The sequence below is a fragment of the Oryctolagus cuniculus genome, chromosome 1, assembly GCF_051225735.1.
Source record: "Oryctolagus cuniculus isolate XC-2025 breed Fujian yellow rabbit chromosome 1, ASM5122573v1, whole genome shotgun sequence".
Lineage (NCBI taxonomy): Eukaryota > Metazoa > Chordata > Mammalia > Lagomorpha > Leporidae > Oryctolagus > Oryctolagus cuniculus.
Genome location: NC_142867.1, coordinates 99,418,010 through 99,426,748, shown reverse-complemented (window position 1 = coordinate 99,426,748; position 8,739 = coordinate 99,418,010). Strand labels below are relative to the sequence as shown.

The 8,739-nt window shown below is 45.3% G+C and overlaps 1 pseudogene across 1 annotated transcript; it reads left to right on the top strand.

Annotated features, from left to right (window-relative positions):
* Window positions 1–257: 257 nt before the first annotated feature.
* On the top strand, window positions 258–2,209 carry LOC138847638 (peptidyl-prolyl cis-trans isomerase-like 4 pseudogene; annotated as a pseudogene). The gene has a single exon (XR_016234266.1). The product of XR_016234266.1 is annotated as a peptidyl-prolyl cis-trans isomerase-like 4 pseudogene (transcript).
* Window positions 2,210–8,739: the final 6,530 nt, after the last annotated feature.

Sequence of the window (8,739 nt, the reverse complement as noted above, 5' to 3'; positions counted from 1 at the left end):
GGCAGGAGCCAGGAGCCAGGTGCTTTTCCTGGTCTCCCATGGGGTGCAGGGCCCAAGCACCTGGGCCATCCTCCACTGCACTCCCTGGCCATAGCAGAGAGCTGGCCTGGAAGAGGGGCAACCGGGACAGAATCCGGCGCCCCAACCGGGACTAGAACCCGGTGTGCCGGTGCCGCAAGGTGGAGGATTAGCCTATTGAGCCACGGCGCCAGCCTTAAACTATACATGTTTTAACTCAGTTAATCTCACAGAACTTCTCTGCGATACATACAATTATTATTTGTATTTTACAGAAGAGGAACAATGGCGTGGAGCAGATTATGTAAGCTGACATAGCTAATAAGTGTCAACATTGGCATTTAACTTCCGAAGCCTGGCTTTAGAAACTGCGCATTTCACGCTTTACTGTCTTTGAAATTATCAAGGCGTAGCACGGAGGGTGACGCGTGGGGTAGAAGCGGACGGGCTGCGCCTATCACCCGCCCATCACCCGCCTCGGCCCTTGCAGAGGCGGAGCCGGCGCCTTGGCGGTTCAGGTGGAGACCACTCTGGGCGACGTGGTCAAAGACCGGTTCACCGAGGAGGGGCCGCGCGGTGAGGCCCGCGCCTCGCTGCCCTCTCGCGGGGACCGCTGAGCTCGCTTGCCCGCTTTCCCCTCTCAGCACAGTCCCGGGCCGGGCTGCCTGTGCCTGCGACCGGGCTGATGTGTTAGCCGGCTTTGCTTAGAAAGGTTTTTGTGAGGAGAATCGACTTGGGCCCGGTATCTCGTGCCTGCGGGTAGAGCGGAGGGTGCGCGCTATCAGTCGTCGGCCTCGGCTGTGTGCGGCTGTGTGCTGTGGGCTGCCTATGCACTGCCTTAGCTTTCGTGGCTTTCTTTACTAATGAGAGGAACAACCACAAATGATGCTCGAAAGCCCAGAAATGCACGCAAGAAACAACTGAAACCTAATGTTCAAGATTTTCCACCAGCCTGCTTGAATTTCTTGAAGTTGTGCAAAACAAAATATAACTATTGCCTTATTCACAATGTACAGAGGGATTCTATCATACAAACTGGTGATCCTACAGGCACTGGTCGTGGAGGAGAGTCTATTTTTAGTCAACTGTATGGTGATCAAGCAAGCTTTTTTGAGGTGGAAAAAGTGGCAAGAATTAGACACCAGAGGAAAGGCACTGAGTCCATGATGAACAATGGCAGGGATCAGCATGGATCTTCGTTTCTGATTACTACAGGAGAAAACTTAGATTACCTTGATGATGTTCATACAGGGTTTAGCAAGGTGACGGAGGGCATGAATAGTTAAGAAAATTAATGAGGTCTTTGCTGACAAGGACTTTGCACCATATCAAGCTATCCGGATAAATCATACAGTGCTTTCAGACGATCCATTTGATGACCCCCCTGATTTACTCCTGATTGATCACCAGAACCCACAAGGGAACAGTTAGATAGTGGTCGAATAGGAGCAGATGAAGAAACTGATGATTTTAAAGGAAGATTAGCTGAAGAAGTAGAAGAAATAAAGACAGAAAAAGAGGCCAAAACTCAGGCTATTCTTCTAGAGATGGTAGGAGACCAACCTGATACAGATATTAAAGCTCCAGAAAATGTGTTGTATGTTTGTAAATTGAATCCAGTGACCATAGATGAGGATCTGGAAATAATATTCTCAAGATTTGGGCCAATAAGAACTTGTGAGGTTATCTGGCTTTGAAAGACAGGAAAGTTCCTCTGTTATGCTTTTATTGAATTTGAAAAAGAAGATTGTGAGAAAGCACTCTTTAAAATGGACAATGTACTCATAGATGACAGAAGAATACACATGGATTTTAGCCAGTCTGTTGCAAAGATTAAGTGGAAAGGGTGGGAAATCACACCAAGAGTGATTTCAGGGGCCGGCACTGTGGCATAGCGTGTAAAGCTGCCGCCTGTAGTGCCGGTTTGAGACCTGGCTTCTCTACTTCCAATCCAGCTCTCTGCTGTGGCCTGGGAAAGCAGTAGAAGATGGCCCAAGTCTTTCGGCTCTTGCACCCATATGGGAGACCTGGAAGGAGCTCCAGGCTCCTGGCTTCAGATTGGTGCAGCTCTGGCCGTTGTGGCCAAATGGGGAGTGAACCAGTGGATGGAAGACCTTTCTCTCTCTCTCTCTCTCTCTCTCTCTCTCTCTCTCTCTGCCTCTTCTGTGTAACTGACTTTCAAATAAATAAATAAATCTTTAAAAAAAAAAAGTGATTTTGGCCGGTGCCGTGGCTTACTAGGCTAATCCTCCTCCTGTGGCGCCAGTACTCCGGGTTCTAGTCCTGGTTGGGGCGCCGGTTCTGTCCCGGTTCTCTTCTTCCAGTCCAGCTCTCTTCTGTGGCCCGGGAAGGCAGTGGAAGATGGCCCAAGTGCTTGGGCCCTGCACGCCATGGGAGACCAGGAGGAAGCACCTGGTTCCTGGCTTTGGATCAGCACAGCGCTGGCCGTAGCAGCCATTTGGGGGGTGAACCAATGGAAGGAAGACCTTTCTCTCTTGTCTCTCTCACTGTGTAACTCTGCCTGTCAAAAAAAAAAACAATTGACTTTAAGGCATATGAAAAGGAAGAGGATAAACACTCTAATTTGGTTCTGAAAGATAAAGTAAAACCCAAACAGGATGCAGAATATGATCCAATACTAGATGAGGAACCTGAAGACTCAAAGTCAAGTCAATCACACACAAGTGAAAAACACAAGAAGAAGACCTGGCACTGCTTTAAATAGAAAAAGATGAAGACTACATGCCAGTCAAAAATACTAACCAGGATTTGTACAGAGAGATGAGGTTTGGTCACTCTGAAGAAGAAGGAAGCTGTTGGGAGAAACAAGTGAAAAGACCAAACTCAGAACAGAAGTCACAGCTGATCTGGAGAAAGGGGTGGTCACTATAGTTTAGTCACAAACCGAAATAGCAAACTGATTCTTACGGAAGAGAAAGGAGTAAAAAGACTGAAGCAGAAGTCCAAAGACATCTAAAGAAAAATCTAAGTATGGATGAGAGATGAGGAATCAGAAATGAATGGCTAACTTATTTACTTTTTTTCTAACTTAGAGTACCGGGAAAGCAGATGTTCAGATTTTGTGTCAAAGCAGTTAAAGACTCTGCTTGTTAAGGCCCTTTTAGATTAATACTGATTCCATAGGACAATGAAAGATAAGGAATCGGGGGGTTCCTTTTTTCTACATTATTTTATTGCTATACATAAATGCCCACCTTCGTTTGTAAAGTCCTTCACATTTTCAGTCTTTTTAAAGATTAGGTATTTCATACTGCAGAAATACACAGCCATGTGCATGTGAGGCATAAGGAATAACAAATGTGAACATCTGTGTCGCCATCAGCCAGTTTAAGAAACAAACACCTGCATTTTAGAAGTCCTCTGTGTGCCCTCCCCTCTCCGGTAATTGTTACTCTGAATTTTGTTTGTCATTCTCTTGCTAGTTGTTATAGTTTCACAATGCTTGTATGTATCCATAAATGCAATGTGAATTTTTGTATGTTTTTGAATTTTATATAAACGGCTTAAGGAATGTAGATGATGCTGCATAACTGTCTCTTGTGGGGCACACCCCCCTGAAATTAGAGGCTTGGCTGCAGTTTCTGATCTCTGCCAAAATAGGCCAGCGAATGGGCACACTGGCCCCAAAGGAAGGTGGCAGCAGAGGCAGCAGGGGGCTAATGGACATTAACTGGTGAGGTGTTTGGGAATTTGTAAACTTGCACAAGCATTTGAATGGACCTGTCTCTGAAGATCTACAATGCGCGCTGATCCCTATCTTAGACCACCAGACCAAATTCCTTTCCCCAGATCCTTAATAAATGATAACCTTGCCTATGTGCCTGTTGGCTTATGGAACTGTGTGTACCCTCTAAATAAAAGTGGGAGTGCATAGCTATCCAGTGGTGCACTCTTAGAATGGACATGCTTGTGTCCTGTCTCCTGATTTGAAAAATTCCACAAAGGAATATTTTAAAAATTATTAAAGTAGTTATTGGGAAACAGGAACCTCTAAATCTGTGTTATTTAACACATGGTAAGAAATAGCTGTTGGTTGGCCGGCGCCGCAGCTCAATAGGCTAATTCTCCACCTGCGGTGCAGGCACACCGGGTTCTAGTCCCGGTCGGGGCGCCAGATTCTGTCCCGGTTGTCCCTCTTCCAGGCCAGCTCTCTGCTGTGGCCAGGGAGTGCAGTGGAGGATGGCCCAAGTCCTTGGGCCCTGCACCCGCATGGGAAACCAGGAAAAGCACCTGGCTCCTGACTTCGGATCAGCGCAGCACCGGCCGCGATGGCCATTGGAGAGTGAACCAATGGTAAAGGAAGACCTTTCTCTCTGTCTCTCTCTCTCGCTGTCCACTCTGCCTGTCAAAAAATAAAAAAATAAATAAAAGAAATGGCTGTTGGCTTTTCCTTGAACTCTACCTTCAGTTAAAAATAGGAAGACTTATGTTGAAAGAGAATTAAGGAGCCGCAGATAAAACTGCAGCCTGCAGTGCTGGCATCCCATATGGGCACCGGTTGAGTCCCGGCAGCTCTACTTCCCATCCAGCTCTCTCTGCTAAGGCCTGGGAAAGCAGTAGGAGATGGCCCAAATCCTTGGGCTCCTGCACCCATGTGGGAGAGAGACCTGGAGGAACTCCTGGCTCCTGGTTTCAGATTTGCTTAGCTCCAGCTGTTGTGGCCTTTTGGGGAGTGAACTAGCTGATGGAAGACCTCTCTCTCTCTGCCTCTGCCTCTCTGTAACTCTGCCTTTCAAATAAATAAATATTAAAAAAAAAAGAAAGAGAATTAAGATTTGCTTAATGGTAGAGTGGTCACATGGTTTATCATCTGAACTGGGACGCACCTTCAAAAGTAAAAAGGGATGTGACTGATTACCCTCAGGACAACAGATGGAAATTAGGTTGTCTTAGGTGAACTGGGAGATATAGTTATTATCCTACTTACAAAGTATGTTTCAACCTCAATGACATACAGACTACAAGTGAAGTTTCATGTCTGTACACAATAATACATTTACGTGGTTATTTTCTCCAGCCCATATACTGTTATTTTATGGGTAGCTGAAGAGAATTTTCCATATAATCTTGATTGTGCTTGACAGTTGATTTACACATTAATGATAGAATTTGACCTCTGCAAACAACTTATCTTATCTAGTAAGCTGGCCAATCTTTAGAAAACTCATTTTCAGAGATTCTGTGTGGAGTGATAATTTTTTAGTTTCTGGAAGACTTAGTATGGCTTCTAAATGAATGAGGCTTGGAAAGGAGTATTTCAAACTATAATTAAATTAGTGCAATTTCTTTAGATAAATTTGTCCATTCAACAAATGTGTTAAGTTCCCATGTACTAGATGCTGGAGTCATAGGAGGAAAGAAACAAATGTAAACAGTCAAGATAACTGCAGGTAAATATTTTATTTACGAAAGTAAAATATAGTGATGTTTCATAGTAACTGGGGGAGTTGTGACAAGGTAGGGAAATTATTTGTCTTCAGGGAAGGCTTCAAGGCAGGGACACCTGAACTGAGACATGAATGACAAACAGTACCAGCCATGGAAGAGTACCCAGCAGAAGGAACACCAAATACAAAGGCCCTCGGTGGGAACCAATGCATATGTGACTGAGGTGCACGGTTAGGAGGTCAGGCCAGAGAGACACGGAGACACAGCAGCAGTGCCGCTCTACGCATAGCTCAGCTGTGTGACTAACCGGAAGACCAGATTTCGTTGTCCCTTGAACCTTGCTATCTTCAGTGAAAGTGGGACTGAACAATGTAAGGGTCTGGCAGGAGCCCGGCTCATTAGTCTGCGTATCTCTTTTCACAGGAGCAGGGGAGGGCAGAGCAGCCCCTGTGAGTTGAATGCAGACGCAAGCAGTTTGTCATTATAAGTCAGGGCACGGCTACCAGCCCTGACCTCAGCTGTAACAATACTGGCATAGTCTTCCCTCTACATTTCATGATGGGGTGGGAAACAGGGAAGGCAAGGAACGAGGTATCAAAATCTAGTCTTCAGTATCCTGTTCCCATTTTCTTTGACTCTTTTCAGTAGAAGAGCTTCTCAACAATAAAATGACCTTCAGAGCTCTTCTGACAGAAATCTAAGGTCACTGTGCAAACTATACCAGGGTGGTCACATAACATTCCATGGAATGCTGTCTTGGATGCCATTTGTACTGGGTGAGCAGGTGCAGCAGCCCTCCCAATCAACTCTGCCTTGGCTCATTACCCTGGCTTGAGACACACCAGCTGTGCAGTACACACCTACTTAATATACTGAATCAAATCAGACAATATCCAAAAGGCCATTTCTTCTTTTTGGTAGCAACCTACTCTGCAGTTTAAAAGATGGAGTTCAGAGTGAATAGAATTGCAAAATATATGACTTTTTGTCTAGAAACACAGGTGCAGCTGCCTCCCAGACTTCTTTCCTTGCATGTCATGTTCAGAGACAGAAGGAGAGAGAGAGAAATGGCTTATACAACATTTTAAATGGTTCATTTATTTATTTGAAAGAATGATAGAAAAAGGGAGGAGGGAGGGAGGGAAGGAGGGAGGAAAATGAGAGAGAGAGAGAGAGAGAATGCTATTTGCTGATTTAACCCCCAAATGGATGCAATGACCAGGGCTGGGCCAGCCTGAAGCCAGGAGCCTGGAACTGCATCCAGGTTTCCCACATGGGTGGAAGGGACCCAAGCACTTGGGCTATCTTCTGTTGCTTTCCCAGGCACGTTAACAGGGAGCTGGATTGGAAGCGGAGTAGCTACAGTTCAAACCAGTTTTCATATAGATTGGTATCAGATCTTCTGACAGCAACACTTTACGCCATAAGATAATGAAAAAACATACTGAAGATACTCAGGAAAAGAAACTGCTAGCTAAGGGTTTTCCAGCCCTCTAAACTGACCATTGGACATCAAGGCTGCTGAAATATTATTAGAATTTGGGGAATATTGTTCCTGAGTTCTTTTTTTAATTTATTTTTAATTTATTTTTGACAGGCAGAGTGGACAGTGAGAGAAAGAGAGACAGAGAGAAAGGTCTTCCTTTGCCGTTGGTTCACCCTTCAATGGCCGCCGCGGCCAGCGCGCTGCGGGCTGGTGCACCGCGCTGATCCGATGGCAGGAGCCAGGTACTTATCCTGATCTCCCATGGGGTGCAGGGCCCAAGTACTCGGGCCATCCTCCACTGCACTCCCGGGCCACAGCAGAGAGCTGGCCTGGAAGAGGGGCAATGGGACAGAATCCGGCGTCCTGACCGGGACTAGAACCTGGTGTGCCGGCGCCACAAGGCGGAGGATTAGCCTAGTGAGCTGCGGCGCCGGCCCCTCTGAGTTCTTTCCCATGCTTAATAAAAGATGGGAAAAGCTTTGGTATGAGGACTGGCAGTCAACACTGAACATGTATAACAGTAGAACTAAAACTAAGTGATGGAGATAAGGTGACAGAATGGTATGGAATTATTATAGGCTGTCATAATCTAGATGTCATACAATTAAAAATAGAAGAAGGGAGAAAGTATATGGAAAGTATTTAGTCAAATACCCAACAAAATGATGTCACTAGATAATTTAATCATTCCTCATAGTACACATTAAGTATTTGTTATTTTCATTTTATTTAAAAGACAGAGAGACAGAGATCCTCTATCTGCTGGTTCACTCCCCAAATGTCTACAACAGTCAGGTCTGGGCCATGTTGAAGCCAGGAGCCTGAAGCTCAATCAGGTCTTCCACCTACTTGAGCAATAGTCTGCTGCCTCCCAGGGTACTTGTTAGCCAGACAATCCAAAAGGGATGTGAGTATCCCAACTAGTGTCTTAACTGTTAGGGCTAACATTCTTCCCTAAAATATGAGTTTTCTTGTGTATTATTGGTGAGATCTATATTTTTAAAAGGATTTGTTTATTTGAAAGGCAAAGTGACAAAAAGAGTGGGTGAGAGAGAGAGGGAAGAGGGAGAAGCAGACAGAAAGGGTGAGGGAGAGTGATCTTTCACCTGTTGACTCACTCCCCAAATGCCTGAAATTTCTGGGGCCTGAAGCCGGGAATTCCATCCAGTTTCCCACATGAGTGTCTGTAACCCAAATCCTTGGAACGGTGTCTAATGTCTTCCTGCCCTGGCTTGTGGATGCAGGACTTGGTTCTAGCCATGGCAATGTAGGGTGCAGGTATCTCAAGCGACAGCTTAACCCACTGTGCCCTAATTCCTGCCCCAGAAGAAGAAAAATAAACAAAAATAAAGAAAAAATTGCATTATTTGCCTTTTACAGTATTGATGCTGTCTTAAAGAATACATAGATATAAGGATAACACAAGTAATTTTGTTGGTATTAAGAACCAAATATTTATTTATTTATTTATTTGAGAGAGTTATAGACAGACAGATGGAGAGACAGAGAAAAAGGTCTTCTACCTGCTGAATCACTCCCCAGATGGCTGCAATGGCTGGAGCTGGGCCAATCTGACGCCAGGAGCTTCTTGAGAGTCTCCCATGTGGGTGCAGGGGCCCAAGCACTTGGGCCATCTTCTACTGCCTTCCCAGGCCAGAGCAGAGAGCTGGATCGGAAGAGGAGCAGCGGGGACTAGAATCAGCACCCATGTGGAATGCCAGTGCTGCAGGCAGAGGTTTAGCCCACTAACCACAGGCCGACCCCAATTTTAATAACACAAATATAAGCATTCTTAGATAAGTAAAAACTTTGCAATTTTCTGCTCA